Here is a 13,955-nt window from a genome sequence, read left to right on the forward strand (position 1 = left end):
GATGAGAGACTTTATCCCACTGGTGTACCCCCCCACCGCCTTTCATTCATGGTAGCACTGCATCGTTTAGCGTCACTGTTTCACTTTTGTTGCACAAACACAAGTGAGTCACCTGCTGCAGCGTCTGGTGCAACAGTCAAGTCAAGCGTGAGCAGCGTTTGTCCGCGGAAATCTTGCTTTTTCTCTGGTTACTGCCCTTGTTAGCTCGTCTGATTCCTCCAGTGCTGTGACAGGAAACAGAAGCTGCTGGCCGGCTAACAGTTAGCCTGTCATGGTGAGGCTAACGCTACGACTCTGATCCATTCTGAAATTACTTTTACATTCTTAAATACTTCACCCAGAGAGTACTTTTACCTTTAAATTACTCAAAGCAGGTGTCTGAGTTTGAGTGGCTAACAACCATCATTTCCATGCTAGTTCATGCTAATGCTCAACCAAAAGAGTTACGTTGCTTTGTAGTCGGCAAATAAAATAGTTGCTTTCTTCATAGAAAGTCCGTTTCAGTGAAAATAACAAATTAAAGATGGAAGCAAATAGTTTGATATTTTTTAGTTGAAAACTGTTGTTAGTTTACGATCTCTGACTCTGTAAATGATGCAATGTAGATTTTTGCCTTTAAATGTTCTGATTTAACTACAAAACAAATAAGAAATTTAATGACATAAACTGAAACCATCATTGTCCATAAACTGAGAAACTAAATCCATGGGAGTTTTATTTTCTGATAGGTTTGTTTGCATCGGCAGACAACATAGAAGTCAAAGGAGGCTGCAGGCTGCTGGAGTTGGAGCTGATTTCATTTGGGTTTAAAGGTTCAATATTTTTCACACACTCAGATCAGATGTTGTTTCCTGCCGTGAGAGTTTCACCCCTCTGGTTTCTAATCAACTCCCCATGTTTGATGTTTGCGGTTTGGCTTCTTGTATTTGCTTTCATGGTGTGATGATGTTCCAGGAGGTTCTTGTCGTGGTCAGTATGAGGTACAGGGCCCAGACACGCCCACCTGAGTGCTCCAGCTTTGGTAAACTGATACTTTAAGTTCGTGATGTTTGAGGCAGGGAGTTGCTGAGACATTAAAAAATAAATCAGCCATCTGAAACCGGCCGGTTACAACAGGGGTCACGTGGGGTCAGCGCCATGACAACAGCAGCGGGCTGCTTCACCTCCTCAGATCAGTATGAGTCCGGTTATTAACACCCAGTGAGAGCAATGCTGTCACATGACTCTTAGTGTGTCATTAGAAGGCGTCTCCACACATTTATTTTAATTTGTGTGAGACAGGAAATAACTCATAAGTCTAACTTCAGTTTAATAACAGAATGAATCAGCACAGACAGAAGAATGATAAACACGCCGGAGTCCTTCATGCTAACGCTGCTGTAGGTGATCACATCCAAACCCCGTTGAGAAAACAAGCATTTTAAAAGTTGTGTGCTTGTTGTCTTCTGACGAGATGTGGCAGATTTCTACAGATGTGCATCATGATGTTGTTCTTCCTGATCTGTTTATTGCAGTTCAATCACAGTCACTCGGGTCCTGGCGGCGGCAGGCTGGCCTCACATGATGTCGAGTGTTTCCGACGGGGAGCAGCTTTTCACAGTTTCAGCATCTTAACCGGCTCTTAATAATGTAAGAGACCCAGACATGAAAGTGTTCTGTCTCCTGAAGAGTCCTTCACCGGCTGGGCGCTGCAGTGTCGTCATTCACCCACGGTTGATGTCAGAAACGGTGGCGATTCAGTGCAACATCTGCATTTGGTCTCATACACTTCTAGTGCTGTTAGCATCAGCTGGATGATTAATGAGCAGATTTGTGCTCCAACGCATCTTCAGTCACGAGCAGCAGGAAGTGAACAAGGTGATGGATAAAAGCAGTGAGGGACTGTTGCACTGCAAGTTGAAGTTCAGTGCAGCTGCTCACTGCTGCCTCTTGAGGAACAAAGTGGTACTACATGGTACTTGTCGTTTTTTTGCAAATTGTCCCTTTAGAATGTCCTGAGAAGCGGGCGCATTCATTTACAGTCTCATGACATCACCTGGCCCGAACGTCTTTCACCTGCTGCTGTTTATTAATTCATCTTTCCTCTTTTCAGTCAGTTTTCCCGTGGCGCTGGTGTTCACATCTCCAGCTCCAATTTGTCCAAAAGTGCTCAGATACTCCGTCTAAACTTGCAGATGACACTATTATTGCACTGATATTTCTCACCCTAATGAAATCTGCTCTGCCTCGCACCGATGGATCACTGTTAACTTTGATCTCACAATTAAGTCTCCATGAACAGTTAATAAAGCATAATCTGCTCTGTATCTGCTTGTCTGCAGAAGCTCAGAAAGCCTTTTAGCATATCTCCAGCACCGCTCCTGACTGACACTTTGTTGCTCTCGGCTGAAACACTGACTTATTTTTATCAGGCTCCAGATAATACAATCAAGTATTAAGGAGTTAAAAATCAAACTGGATCTGCATCGACTGAGTGGCAGCTGAGTGGCAGATGCCCGCGGGGCTTCTTTTCAATCTCTTTTTCATCCATCTCCGTCTCTTTCTCAGTAAATATGTTGACATCCCTGAGTACAAAAAAAAGAAGAAGCAGCAGAGCCACTTTTGTTTCCTCAGCAGAGGTTGTTCCCTTATTATTGCTGCGGCTATTTGGGAATATTTAAATTGCTTCGTTATCATCATTCTAAATACACTTGGTGACGTCACTGTTCTGATAGCCTTTTTATAAATTTGGCTATAACGCCGCAGCGCTCTGATCAGACTTAATAACGGGTCTGAACACTCTGATCGCTGCTCTATGATAAGACCAGTCTAAGAAATTTGTGACCTTTTATTTTCTGGATTTTTCCTGTAAGAAATGACACTGGCTGCAGCAGACACACGGTAGCAGTTTGGTGTTGCACGTTGGAGAATTGATAAGGAATGTTTTCCACATGAGTTCGGCGCTGATCTCCGATTGCTGCTCTGAGAGTTTAGCTCTCATCTTAAACTCACAGATGTTACGAGGCCCGGAGCCAAATCTGTTAAGCTGGTACATTTATGTGCTGATGTATATGCGTGATACCTGTTCAAGTTCACATGCAGTTTACACTTTCGTTCACACGGCTTAAAGCTACTGCATGTAAATGCAGTGTCTCCCACGTCTGGGTTGTGTGGATCCACTGGCGAGAGACTCGTGTGACACTTCTGCTGTCAGAGAATCATAACAGTTTGTTTTCTTCTTGCTAGCGTGTCAGCCTCCCAAGCTAGCATGTTAGCCTCCCTAGCTGCAGTCAAGAGTTTGAGTCCAGACTGAGACCGTCTACATCAGGGGTGTCAAACTGGTCCAGTAAGGGCCGTGTGGCTGCAGGTTTTCATTCCAACCAAGCAAAAGCAACACCTGATCCAACAAATGAGCTGTGTGGACACAGCTTGGTTGATTTAAGTAGATTCAGGTGTTGCTTTTGTTCAGTTGGAATGAAAACCTGCAGCCACACCGGCCCTTACTGGACCAGTTTGACACCCCTGGTCTACATGATACAAGATGTGTCTGAAGTATTTGATGCTAGTTGGACCACATTATGACCAAAGTTGCTTGGTTGGGGCTCTAAGATCAAGGTCTGCGTGGAAATGAGAATAAAAACACAACGCCTGAAAATATCTGCCATCTTGCTCCTGGCTCATGATCATGTGATTTGTACATGAACTATAGTTCATGGTAAAAGTGTAGACAGTGAATGTAAGATGCAGTAAAAAAGACGTATCCTGTAGTTCTACTTTAGCAATAAATAACAGAATTTCCCTTGGGGGTGAATAAAGTATTCTGATTCTGATTCTGATTAATACCTTGTACTAGTTTACAGGCCCTAGGTCACATGACATGGAAGCTATTGATTAATTAAATTTACCATTACATAAGAAAACAAAAGAAAGAAACTGGCGGCAAAAGAATCACAATAAAAAATGTGAACAGCATGTAACACACTTTTTCCCCTCTTGCTGAGCGCCTTTGGGCTGTAGAACGCTTCACTGCAGGAAAGCTCGCGAGGAAACGCCAAAAACTTGATGAGATATGAAACGCTGAGAGATTCAGGCGGCGGCGCTCCTGAGCCTGGTGTTCGGTGAGCGCTTGAATAAAAGAACCTGCTTCCATTTTCCACCACGAAAGATCTGTGAAGAAGGAAACTCACCACAGGAATGACAGCGGCCTCGCTGACAAGGTCAAAAGTTAATACTTCAATCAAGTCCTGGTAGACGTCGGTGAGGGGAGAAGCACTTTCTCCACCATCCATCCTGACACTTTTCATCTTCCACCTGTTGTTTTGGTTGGAAGAAACACTTTGAGGTCAAAGAACATCCAACATCAACACGATGTGTTTTCACGGATAACAGCATGTGACGAGTCTGTTTTTGAAGGAACAGAAGCTGATAAGATAATGAGCGACGGCCTGCTTTGGTCAGCGTGACCCTGCACCAGTTATAACAGAGGTCAAACATTAGAATAAGAACGTGAGAGGAGGTGAGCGGGAGGAGCCTCTTGACCTTCTCTGTATGTCTGAAATATTCCAGATTTATCTGGAATCTCGGCATGTTTCACTTGGCTTCGCTCAGTTTCTCCACCAGTGTGTCTACTTTGTTTCGTATAGCATGGCTGCCATGTTTAGCCGCTCCATTTCATCATAAATAACCCTTTCTGGGGTTTGCAGGCCCGAGCTGGGCGCCCAGAAGAAAGAGCTACCAAAGCTAGCAGCTTTACAGGCATTTCATATGTGGATGATGTTTGAGGGCGACACTCGAGTTTTGGTGCTGCTCAGACGAACAAGCCAGCGGGTTCACAGTCGGACAGGACAGTGCAGCGCCAGACGATCTGTGGTAACTGCAACAGTTTGGACTCGTAGAAGAGGGAACGGAGAGGAGAAATGGTGTCTGGGCAGGAAGTGAGTCTGCCTGTCAATCAGGACAATTGATTTGTGTAAAGCAGCAACAACAATAAAACCTTGATGGCTAAAAGGGGGATGGATGAAACTCCTCATACTGCTTGCTCCTGCAAGGTGACAAACTTGGCTAATTAGCCTGAGACTAGCTATGTTATCTGAATCCCCTTGTGTTGCTAGCTAGCTAGCTTCAGAGATAGCAAAACCTGTCATTTAGGTCACTTGTAGCCTGTTAGCCCGTTTTTGCTAGCGCATGGTTCACGGTTGATCTGAAATCTGCAGATGATCATGGTCTCCAGAGGAGTTCCAGTGTTTTAACAGGCTCCAGAACCGAGGCCCGATTCCTACAGACCTCATGACCCTTGGTTTTGTGTTCAGATCCATGCCCTGCCAACCCGGGAGCAGAAGCCGACCCGGGAGCAGGAGCCGACCCGGGAGCAGGAGCCGACCCTCAGGAGCAGCAGCTGACCCGGGAGAGAGCGCTGATCAAACTTGTTCCCGCTGCAGACAAAAGTCTGACGTCAGCGGGTGCCAGCAGGGTTCAGTGGAAACGGGTCTTCAGAGGACCAACAGTGGCGCTAATAAGTGAACGTTTCTCTGGAAGTTTCAAACTGCAGAAGAGAACAATTTTCCTTGAAGAGGCTGTAACTTATTTTTGCTTACTCTTGAAACAACATCCAGACTTTTCATCAGATGGAAGTGTGTCACTGTATTTAGCCGCAGAGTAACTCTTCTTCTATCTTCTCTGCTTGCGGATCTCCCTCCCTCCCTGTTATCAACTCTTTTTTTAGCTTTTTCAAAAGCTGTTAGGGATGTGAAAGGAGGGCAGTTTGAATATTCTGAAAGCTTTATAATAATAATATAAAAAGTACAGGCCTACAGCATCATCTGCAATTATACTTTTCAAATGCATATTCAATATGTTTAAAAAACTGCTGGATGTGGCTTAATTTAAGAAGCCTCATAGGCGACATGCACACTCCTCAACAATGTGCTGCAGAGAGATACCTTATTAGCCTTTTTATCATGGCTCCTCCTGATCGCGCTCCTCCACCAGATTGTTGTCCTTCACCTAACTTCCTTTATCATGTACACACAGACCAAATAAACTCTGCGGGCGCCTGTGGCTCGCTGCTGAAGAAGCAAGTTGGTCGGAGGTGGGAGTGAAATTATTAGACCAGCCGTGCCAGGCCTGGCTGAGGCCCGGCTCTGTTCTGACAGGTGTGCTGCCGTGTCAACCGAGAGGCAAAGATGGGTTGAATTAATGAGGCCAGGTGACGGAGGGAAGCAGCCAACGCTGGCGCCTGGCGTGCTGCTCATTTAAATAACTGCCCTTGATCTCACTGATCACTTAGCTATAGGCTACTTAATTAAAACTAACAAGCGGTGCATTAGCATCCTGCCGGCTCGCTGACACCGTCAACCTGGTTGTATATAAGCAGCAGCACCCCGGGGAGACGGGTGCACCATTCAAGATACAGGTGAGTTGATTTAAAATGCCAAAAAAAAAAGAAAGAAAGATGGCAGGCGCCATGATTGAAAGTGAAAGCATTTCTGGTGAAGGAGTTTGTGTGTGTGTGTGTGTGTGAGAGAGTGTGCGTGCGTGCGTGCCCCTCTGAATAAAAGGTACCCGCAAAGGAAGGCCAGCCTTGAGCTTTAAAGCCGGGTGCTTTGATCAGGAAGGCCGGTTCATCTCCACCTGGATGTTCACCGGATGCTGATGCTGCCTGATTCTCTGAAGACGGACGCAGAGGAATGAAGGCGGAAGGTAAAATGGAGTGGCGAGTTGTGTTTGTGTGTGTGTGTGTGGGGGGGGGGGGGGGGGGGTTAGCCAGCTGTCCCCCTTTAACGACCTGACAGGCTGTTGATGTCGTCTTCGGGGACTCGTGGACCGTCAGCCGGGTCAGTGCCGTTACATTTACCAAGTGACGAATTAGAATGTGTTCAAGTTCCTAAAGTCTTCATTAAAAGCCGTTCAAATTCAACGGCAGTGACGTGATGGAACAGCAGGAGGCGCTGGACCGAACCGCCACAACACCACTGATTCGGCAGGTATGAGTAATACAGGACAATGAAGTCATGGATTGAAGCACAATAGCAGATAAACGTGTAGTTTAAAGGGTGTGTTTACAGTAAGCAGGTCAACAACACAGATCCACACTCACTCAGGTTCTGTCTGAGAAGTACCAGTACTATACCCCCCCCCCCACACACACACACACACACACACACACACACCACTCCCTGATCTTGTGTGAGGGCTAACACTCGGCTAGCTGCTGGAGCACCACACCAACATGGCCGGTTCTCCTCACGCCAGGTGGAGAACGTAGGAGGGGAGAACTCCCATTCTGAAGTGATATCAGCGTTTGGTTCCATGAGGTTCGGTTGCGCTGCACTGACAGAAAACTACCACAGGAGTACTTTTCCTTCTTTACTCAGTACTTTCAAGTTCTTTTCCACTATTGTTTACTGCTAAAGCCATGTGTCACTCAAGTACTTTCTGATTTTTTTTCATTTACATGTGAGAAAGTACTTTCCTAGTATTACTACTTTGATGATGGTACTCTTTCCTCTGCGGAGGCCTCCTGCTCTCTGAAGAAGAAATCCTATTACTTTTGAGTAATCTGTTCCTCACAGAGTAATGAGCACCTTCTCTGTGTTTGTGAATGACTTTGCGACGACCTCTGTTGCGAATGCCCCCCACTCACACATCCCCCCCCCCTTACTCGCCCATCCTCTTCGCAGAAAATGGAAATGGCTTAGCACTATCGCCGTTGCCCCGGCAACCATCTGAGTCCCCCATCTCGCGGTGGAGAAATGAGTTCTGAACAGGCTCGAGAGAGGCAGGGATTAAACATGATCCCGCGGACGGACTGTCAATCAAAAGCACAACTCTCCAACCTTCTTCTGCGTTAAAAAAACAACCTCTGAAACCCCTAAAAAAAAGTGCATTTTATTAGAATCAAAAAACAAACAAACAAACAAACAAACCAGCTACGTCCTGGTGGTTCTGTAAGCTATGAAAGCAGCGAGCTCCCTTTTAAAAACAATCTGTTATCCTGCAGCGGATTTAGTGGTGGTCGTTATATTCCAGTGCCAAGAGGCGATGGATTAATTTAATTAGCCCGGTGAAGATTAATGACAATGCATAGGCCTGCTGCAGATAAGGCGGCACGCCGTTGGAGGGATGAGTTCTCACCAACAGGCCGCGCGGCTGGTTGGAAACTTGGGAGCGTTGAAGGTAACGAATATAGACTAACATAGAATAAATAATAAAATAGAATAAATAATAAATAATGTAGAAAATACCGGGGATTCTGCAGCCGTGAGTCTCTCACCTTTGCTGCTGGATTCGTGGTTGGACGCGCTAATCTCTGAGTGACTGGACACCAAGCACTCCATCAGTAACACGCCGTTGATCATCGATACGACGTCAGGAAAGTCTTCAAGTGGCCGCTTTTGTCCGAGCAGCGTCGTCGTCATGGACCGTCTTGAATGAGGGGGAAAAAGCTGAACCTTGATGTTTAAGAGTGGGGAACCAGCGAATGTTTCACATTTTTACTCTGAAAAGATTCATGAATTATCAGGAATCGCTTGTTATCGATCTCAAGTCTGTAGATAAACTGAAGAATATGCAAGAAAGAAGCTGCAGGAGACTTTCCACCACTTCATTTAAATATTTATCTTGTTGGTGTCATAGAACCATGAACACAAAGACCCCGTCACCCCCCCACCAGTGCCACCAGTTCCACCACTTTCTTTGTCCCTGTTGTGGGTGTTTGAATGCTTGTTAGCGGATGTGGACCCAGCGAGCTACGGGCTCCTGCTGGAGCCAGATTATCTCACGTCACAGAAGAAGGTCTTCAGCTTTCAGTCTCTTAATTGTCTCGTGACCCTTCAGATTAAGCTCATGACCCCCCCCCCCGGTCTAGGACCACGGCCATCCTTGGTAATCGTGTGGTAATCTGGTCTGGTACCAGTTTTGTCTTCCGTAAAAGGAGGAAAAGGAGTGACTGTGGGCAGCTTGTGTGTCCCAGCTGGTGTTGGATCACGAACACGTGGAGGTTCCATGAGGGAGTCGGTGCTGTTGTTCACTTCCTCTACATCATCGATGACATACATGAGAAGAAGACACTCCCTTCTTTGGGTGTCTGTCTGTTTTGTTTTGTTTTATCTTGATTTCTATTATTATTATTAATATTACTCCTAAAAAAAGATTAAAATATCTCAATAAAATCTGAGATGAAAAAAGATGCTGCCCAACTCTGAGGAGAAATTAGCGTTCATGTTTGCCATTTGTCACTGCATTGTCTCATGATGGGAGAGACAATAAAACGATGTGAACCTTGTTTTATTGTTATGTGTTTAATACTCAGCACAAATGACGTGAGAGGCTGATGGAGGCGCGTCAACGGCTTCACCCAGGCGGGAGAGGAGCGCGTGAGGAGGAGCACCTCCCGCCGCCGTCTCACACGGTTGTAAATGGAAAACACAGATTCAAAAGCCCAGTGATGCAACTGCAGTGATGCAACACAAATATTATATTCAACATTATATTTCATTTTAATTTGAGTATTTGCATCCCCCCAACAGCGTTTGTTGTGATGCTTAATTAGATTAAGTCAGACAAATCCCTCCCTCTTTACCAGCTTATTTGTTTGATATTTGTTGTCAGGTTTAATCACAGAAAATCACAAACTGAGACACAGAACGAAATCCCTGCTGCTCCTAGAGAAGTAATCAGATTACTGTAACGCAGGAGTGGTGCCAGGCTGGAAGAGGGAGAGAGGGAGGGAGGGAGAGAGACACCCCCTCCCACCTCCCCTGCTGGTGCAATTTGATATTGGCCTCTTTGACAGTCATTTAAATGGGATCTGGAGAAACCGATAGCCGGGGACTTACACCCCTCCTTGGGCTTTCGGGACACTCGAGCTCGGCTCGGCTCGGCTCGGCTCAGCCCGGCAGCGCCAGTGAGACGCCAAGCGGGTGCACACATGACGTGTCCATTGGATGGTGGGGAACCCCTCCCTCCCTCCAATATTGGATGAAAACAGAGAGAACATTCCCCCGCTGATAACGAGCAGGTGTCATTGTGTCGCCCCTCTCTTTGGGGGGGGGCTGGATCCGACCTATGGGGGCCCGCAGAGGCCACACAGACATTCTTAGTTCCTGCGCGTATTTTATTCATATTTGACCAGTCGATGCAACTCAACATCTGGATTTATTGGTTTGTGGCCACCAGATGTGATTCGTTCTGGGATTAATTCGTTCCCACACTTAAAAATGACAACACCATTCATTTCTTTTTAAAATTAATTCGTGGCCACAAGATATCACAAGTTGATTCCACAAACTGATTGATGAGGCCATGAGATCAAATTTCTTCCCAGGTCTTTGATGAATATCTGAACACAAGATGGAGCCTGGTTCCACGTTCTCCATTAAATCCAGCGGTCAAATACAGCTGGTGCTCACAAGTTGAGGCGGGAAACTGAATTTGTTCCTGTATGTGATGAATTTGTGGCTGTGAGAAGATTTTCTCTCTCTCTTTCTCTCTCCCTCTCTCCTCGTATGGCCCCTCTGGGCCTCCGTACTCAACAGCCGGGGCTTCATCAGGAGACGCAACAACCAACGTGATCTGGTTGTTTTGCTTTCACACGGACCCCTCGGTGGCGGTCCAGTCTGGGATTAGCCTGGAAAAAGGAGGGGGAGGGAGGGAGGGCCTGCCTGCCTGCAGCCGCCTGCAAGTGTCCATCCCCGGCTTGTTTGCCATGGCAGCGTCCCTGGGTAGAAACCCGATAAACATCTGGCGGCGCTGCCAGGACATGGAGAAATGAGGGATTGGAGGGGAGCAGGGAGAGAGGAGGCGAGAGCAGCAAATCATAATGAGGAGAGAGATGCTGATCAGCTAATTACAGCTGCAAATAAAATGCAAATTTATCCTGGCACGGTGAGCAGGGCCAAGTTTAAACATGGCGCCTTCCAAAAACCCGGGGACGCCGCGGCTCGCTGCCAGGGGCCGGAAATCCATTCAGTAAAATAAAAATACACCAGCAGGCCGGCACACTACCATCATCATTATTATTATTATTATTGTTATTGTTATTATTAATATCACAGTTACCTCCCACCCTGCTACGACAGCAGCCCCCCGCTGAAGCTCCGCCCCACTGGTGATTAATGACAAGTCACCGCCCAGAAGATTAATCACAAAAAAATTTAAAAACTGGGAAGGATAGAACAGGAAGAGGATCAGTGCCACCCAATCTCTTTGTATGTGTATATATAAGTATATATATATATATATATATATATGTGTGTGTGTGTGTGTGTATATCATATATGTATAATATATATTTCATATATATTTGTTTATATATATTTTATTATGTACTTATTTATTTATACATATAATTTTTATATGTATGTATGTATCTAAAATACATGTATACATACATATATTTATATGTATGTATACATGTGTATATATTATATATTTATAAATAGAGTTACACATATTTAAATATAGATATATTTATATATAAATATATATTATATATAGACATATTTATATAGAAATATATTATATATAGACATATTTATATATAAATATATTATATATAGACATATTTATATAGAAATATATCCATATATTATATCTTTAGATATATGTGTATATATCTATAGATATAGAAATATATGCTTAAATATCTATAGATATAGAAATATATATTTATATATATACTTATATATCTAGATATATACTTATAGATATATAAATATATACTTATATATCTAGATATATACTTATAGATATATAAATATATACTTATATATCTAGATATATACTTATAGATATATAAATATATACTTATATATCTAGATATATATTTATAGATATATAAATATATACTTATATATATAGATATATACTTATAGATATATAAATATATACTTATATATATAGATATATACTTATAGATATATAAATATATACTTATATATATAGATATATACTTATAGATATATAAATATATTGTTATATATCATGGTTTGTGTGGTTTATCAGGCGCTGTTTTCTGCTCGTGTTTATGATTAATTATCTCTTCTCGGTGCAAAATAAATCATGCGAAATGAGGCACTCTCTCTCTCTCTCTCTCTCTCTCTCTCTCTCTCTCCCCCCCCCCCCCCCCCCCCCCCCCATGGCAGGTCGATGTTGGTAATTTCAGGTTGAAATTGACACACTAATTATAGCGCGTGCAGGCTGCTGCTGCTGCTGGAACACTAGCAGGCAAGATTATACCTCCTCTATTTTTTTCTTCTCCTTCTCTCTCTCTTTATCAGATATCCCCCCCCCAACACACACACACACACACACACACCCTCTCGCCCCCCCCCCCCCCCCTTATATTTTACCAATTAAAAATCGTAAAGGCATTTCATTGCCCCGGGATAAAAAAGCAGCCTCTCTCCTAACATGGCCATCACTTTCCCCATCAGATTCATTGTGATGTATTAGATGCAATAAATTATCCCATGTAACAAAACATGGCGAGCTGAAAGGCTGATAATCTGCAGAGGGGAGATAAGGATTCATTATTCCAAATCATTATGAATCCAGCGTTGGCTGTGACTTCTTTCTTAATCAGCTTCTCTGATCCTGGATACGTGAAGGCAGCAGATAAGAGCGCAGTCGTTTATAATTCTCCCCACCTCGGCCTAATATTTTAAAATAAAATCGCAGGGAGAAGCCGCCGTCGCACACACACACACACGCGCGCACACACACACACACGCACGCACACGCACACACAAGCGCGCACAGAAGCTTTAGAGAGGGCGAGAATAATAAAACACATTGAGGAGGTAAATAGATAATGCGTGGCCTGTACATTTTTGGAGGTGTTTTGTCTCAAATTAAGGTCATCTTCTACGACATTTACGGCGGTGTGTGTGTGTGTGTGGGGGGGGGGGGGGGGCAGCGCGTGGGCTGGGCTGGGGGGGGGGGGGCAGGCCAGAGACACGCCGCCGGAGCGTTTTTCACATCTGAGTGGAAGTGTCTAATAAAACATTTTAGGCTGCGGGTAAATGATTTTTTTTTTTTTGCTCTCTTCTGCTGCAGCTGCGCAGTGTGAAAAGCTGAGAAGAAGGAAAAAAAGGTGACGCGCTCGCGATTATCAGACTATAATAGCGACATCTACGGGGCCCCGGAGGGGCCAGAGCGAGGCGCGCGGGATGCTCTCACTCACAGGTCACGAATGTGACGTGTTCACTCAATTTACTTCATTCGAAGACCACAAGGAGTAAACTTGTTCCCACTACTCGATTAATTGGTTGCCTCCAAATGGTGACGTGGTCCCTCGGTTTAGTTGATTTCCAGACCAGTTGAAGTAACTCGTTCCCACAAATTGATGAATTCATTGCCTCTAAATTCGGTTGAGTTGTGAGCAAAACGCCATTTTGTTCCCTTCAATTCAACCCCATTTTTTGGGGCCTCAAGATGCAAACGGATTCCCTTTAATTATTTTGAGGGCGCAGATGAAAACCGTTCCCTCTGTCGGTGTAATTGTATCATGAGATTTAATTTATTTGTGGCCACGTGATTTCTGTAACTGTTCAATTTATTTCGAGGCCACAAGATAGGAGAGGATCTTTCACCTGCCTTTGGTTAATTCAGGGGAACAAGTTGGCCCTTGGGAACAAGGACCTCGTGGGAACAAGTTCTCTTTTGTGGCGGCAAAATATGTTGTATGTGTTTGGGTTTTTTTTGGGGGGGGGGGGGGGGGCTTGGCCCCTCCAGGGCGTGCGCAGGCTCCTCTTGTTGTTGTGCCCAGTTACCTGCGGTCCTCACGAGATTTTACGAGAAGAGGGAGCGTGACTTTGGACCGGGTCGGTTCCGGAACCAGGAAAAACCGTTAAACTGGGTTGACTCCTTTTACATGAATTAAAATACTTGAACTCAATCAATTTCTTTCTTTTACATCAAAGGAAATAATCTTTAATTTTTTTAAATTCTCTATCAGGACAAAAACAACAACAACA

At 44.5% G+C, this 13,955-nt stretch overlaps 1 long non-coding RNA gene across 5 annotated transcripts in view; it reads left to right on the forward strand.

Annotated features, from left to right (window-relative positions):
• LOC147262640 (uncharacterized) overlaps positions 1-12,264 on the forward strand; it is a 53,884-nt gene extending 41,620 nt beyond the window's left edge. The window contains exons 3-5 of one of the 5 annotated variants that reach the window (XR_015112438.1): positions 1,515-1,629; positions 5,289-6,678; positions 9,290-10,615. This is a non-coding gene — a long non-coding RNA (uncharacterized LOC147262640). Of the gene's footprint in view, positions 1-1,514; positions 1,630-5,288; positions 6,679-9,289; positions 10,616-12,122 lie in introns of those variants that run through there. The other 4 variants (XR_015112436.1, XR_015112437.1, XR_015112435.1 and 1 more) reach the window with 4 other exon arrangements.
• Positions 12,265-13,955: the final 1,691 nt, after the last annotated feature.

The sequence above is a fragment of the Aulostomus chinensis genome, chromosome 4 (assembly GCF_037954235.1).
Source record: "Aulostomus chinensis isolate RoL2024-O1b breed Wild chromosome 4, RoL_Achi_v1.0, whole genome shotgun sequence".
Taxonomy (NCBI): domain Eukaryota; kingdom Metazoa; phylum Chordata; class Actinopteri; order Syngnathiformes; family Aulostomidae; genus Aulostomus; species Aulostomus chinensis.